We start from the raw sequence: 4009 nt of genomic DNA, 5'->3' as shown, positions 1-4009 counted from the left end.
TAATATTCTGAGCTATATAAGCTTTCATGAAACAACTTTTGTCATACTACCTTTCTAAGCCCCCTATGCCCAAGTTGAACCAAATGCAGTTGTTATCTTTTCCTTTCAATTTTCTTTTGTTACTTTCACGTATATCAAGTCTTTTAGGAGAATTGAAGTACACAAATAAAAATGTCCTTTAGGAGAACTCAAATACACAAAAGAATTGTTTTACTTCTATTTTATTTTTCGATTGATGGGTAGTCTTTGTATATGTTAAATTTTTTCTAAGAAAAGTAATTAATTATTTAAAACAAAAATTCAGTATTTTCTCTTGATTAATTATCAATGTCCAAACATTTCAAAACAAAAAGCGATGAGGTTCTTACCGTATCATTTATTTCATATTTCTTCGCAATTGTATTTAGATATGAGTTTAACGACACGGATTTTACCCTAGTATATATATATATATATATATATATATATATATATATATATATATATTGACCTCAAGTGAAATTTCAGACATCACAAGTCAGTAAGAGACAAACATCCTGATCTAACTTGAACCAATATTAACCTCAAGTTAAATTTCCCATCTCGCTTAGAAAACAACAAATAGAAATATATCCATTTAGGAACCAAATTAGCACGGAAAAATTTATTACAAAGAAGGAAAGCAAACAAAACAAGAGTGAGATGGGGCACACAAGATGATGAACCCACAAAACTTAACCTAAACCTAGGATACTATTTCATTTCTCCTCATCTGTACGTTCCTCTAACAACTAAAATACACATCAAATACCTAAAAAAAAAGAAAAAAAAAAACGACGTACAAATTTTACTCTTCTATAAGCTGTACTCTTCACTTTCGTGTTCTTGGTTGTGTGGCTTAAAAGTGAGATGTGTCATACTAGAATTTTCTCACCTTCGCGAGCGAGATATAATGACGAATTACTTGTATTGGGTAGAGTTCTGTCTCATGATTTCTGCAACGTTCGTGAAGATAAACCGTGCAAGAGTCTAACAAATCCCAAGAAACTGAGTTTCCCATCTGAGTGTCGTATCCAGTCTTGCAGAACTACATGAATAGGGACTGATGAGCTAAGCCCAAGTTCTTGATAAAAACAAATCATGGCAGAAAGATCAACATTTCAGTTTACGGGCCTCCATTTGGAAAGTTTAAATGTAAATTGAATCGGTAAGGTTCAAAAAGTGAGGATGATTACGAGATCACTCTAACAAAAAACCCACAGGTTTGTCTCATCTTAGTGGGTCCCTTAGGTTAGGGATGAACCCCTATACTTGTTTGATTCTCTGATATATTTGAAAAAAAAATATTATCTTAGGGTTGTTGAGATGTCCCAATTATAGCTTGTGCTTGAGGTAAAATTGTTAAAGTTTCTTCGAACGAACTTTTCTATTCCCTTATTCCATATTTTGGAAGAGACTATCTTCTCTAAATTCGGGATTCATTATGTATGGCCAAATATAAGTATGATTTTGACGATTTGAAGTTACAAAAAACGAAGTTGTGCAAGAAAAACATACCCAGGGACGGAACTACAGCTAGGTCGAAGGGGGCCAAGGCCCCCCTCGACCTAGCCGTAGCGGTTTACATTATAGCCACAAGTCACAAATATTATGCTATTACTTTAATAATACGCAACAGGTAACAACAAAGCTTAGTTGGCTCACTGGTAGAACTATCTACTTACCACCTAATTGACCCAGGTTTGATCCATTGGAGCAGCAATTATTTTTATATTTAATCTTTGTTTTAAATCTTTTCTCTAATTCCAATTACATTGGCCCCTCTAGATCGTTAATCTTGGTTCCATCCCTGAACATACCGAAGCAAGTTCCTCTATCATGATAGCGCGATTTCCATCCTTTTCGAACAACTCATATGCATGACTTGCATGTTGCTCCCGACAATCCATTCCTTCCATCTGATGAACACTTAAAGCAGCAATACAAAATTCTTCAAAATCGAACTTTCTATATTGAAAAGAATTCAACTACAAAAACACACATCACGTTTAACTATCCACTCTTTGTAAGTAGTACTTCTATATAAACGAAAAGATAATGGAAATAAGTCTAATCGGGCTACTACCATATTGATGTAATCAAGAACCCTCGATTCTTTCATGGCATCAGTCGAGTTCTTCATCAATGCCTACCAATTCATGCCAATATAAGCTCAAATTAGTAAAAAGAAGAGGAAAGGAATAAAGGAACAAATGAAAGGGCTAAAACAGAACATATCGTTTTAAAATTTTGTCCGTAGATAAATCCGCTTTTATTTGGGCCCAATAATGTGAACTGCTCACAGAAATAAGCAAGCTGAGGGACTGTTAATGTCTTTGCAAGAGCCTGTCACGATAACCGAATTAGCAACTAATCATCCAAAAGCATGAAGGCGTGGGTGGAAAGAGCAAATGTTGCAAGAAAACATACCACCAAAGCTGCTTTTCGGAGCGAAGAAGAGCAAATATAAGCTTTTACGAGCTTGTATGATAAGATATCAAGTTGAACCTTGCTACCTTGATGACCAAACAACCACGGATAACCTAATACAAAAATGACGTTTAGACTGTTATTTTGCCCTACCAATTCTCACATCCATGTCCATGTTCGTTTAATAGGCTAAATTAATGAAAACTCGAACTAGAGATAGATTAACATACTGATAGGCTGAGCAGCAATAAGTCTCTTTTGGTAATCTTTGTTCAACAATCTCTTCACGAAGTCTTTGACATCAAAGATAAAGAAGGCCAAGGGGCTTCTTTAAAGCTAGGATCGGCCTTTAGAAATGCTCGGAAGATGCCTGATTCGCTGCGGGCCCAAAAGGGACAGCTTACAGAGAGAAGAATATAAGCAATCACACCTATACTCCACATATCTGCCTCAGTGCCATATGATCGATGTAGAACCTCCGGAGCAACATAATATGCGCTTCCAACTATGTCATTCAACCTTTTATCTGCACAAATTTGTACGAGTCTAAGTGCAATTCACAATATGAGGGCTTGGTCCTCATCCTCAACCTTAACATCAATATCCTTCAAATCTGATATAATTCTATCAAACCTGTTCACATATTCCTGAATAGAAGAACCCTCTTCCATTCTACACGTGAATAATTTGGATTTTAAGTAGACCCGATTCGTTAAAGTTTTCGTCATGAAATTGCTTTCTAGCTTTAACCACACACTTGCGGTCGTTGTTTCTCCGTCTACTAGGAACGCTACGTCCCTCTTAAGACAAAACATAATCGTTGCCCGTGCTTCGAGATCTAACTCCTCCCTATCCTCATCTGACATGTCTCCTGGTTTCTGTCCCGTCAACGTCTTGTGTAATTACTGAAAGATTAGCAGATTCTTCATCTGCATCCGCCAATAAGAAAAATCGTTTTTTCCATTGAACTTCTCTATCTCATATTTCCCTGCTTTGACCGTACCAGTTCTCGATCCCATATTTTCTTCGTTCAATCTCAAACAAGGCTCTGGTACCAATTGTTGTACTAAAAATTAGCGGAAGCTATCAAACATATCCTAGAAATTGATCTGATTATGAAATTAATCGAAAAACTAAGCTGAAAAGTAAATATGCAAATAGAATTAACGAGTTTCAGCATAAAGCCTACGTCCTCGGACGACCAAGAAAACTTTATTGCAAGATGGACGAAGACGACTCCCAGAACCCGCAAGTTCGTCCCAAGACAGTATAGAAAATAACCTTCTATCTCTCTCTCTCTCTCTGTTCTCACTCTCTCTCGAATAGTTGTTAAGTATATTAAACCTCATAATAGGAAATCCTAAACCGACCCCAATTAGGATGTGGAAGCCTAAATCGACTCCAATTAGGAAAGCTTATACCGCCACTCATTAGGAAAGCCTAAACCGCCTCTCACAGATTCATAATAAGAACTTACTCTCGCCTGTCATGATCCGATCACTTGCACCAAGTCCGTGTGAAGATAATATCCACGGGCAATCGTCTCACAAGGCACAAAACA

General features: G+C 36.6%; 1 pseudogene across 1 annotated transcript; it reads right to left on the bottom strand.

The window, feature by feature from the left end:
- Positions 1 to 748: 748 nt before the first annotated feature.
- LOC147531952 (CDPK-related kinase 1-like) lies at positions 749 to 3467 on the bottom strand (annotated as a pseudogene). Its single transcript, XR_015228103.1, has 7 exons — positions 3452 to 3467; positions 2679 to 2974; positions 2449 to 2561; positions 2248 to 2364; positions 2105 to 2167; positions 1843 to 2006; positions 749 to 1107 (listed from the first exon to the last, which is right to left on the bottom strand). The product of XR_015228103.1 is annotated as a CDPK-related kinase 1-like (transcript).
- Between the last annotated feature and the right edge of the window lie 542 nt (positions 3468 to 4009).

Source organism: Eschscholzia californica, unplaced genomic scaffold (genome assembly GCF_041429995.1).
Source record: "Eschscholzia californica isolate CP2 unplaced genomic scaffold, dmEscCali1.0.p SCAF_6, whole genome shotgun sequence".
NCBI classification, from domain to species: Eukaryota; Viridiplantae; Streptophyta; class Magnoliopsida; order Ranunculales; family Papaveraceae; genus Eschscholzia; species Eschscholzia californica.
This window is presented reverse-complemented; position numbering and strand designations above follow the sequence as displayed.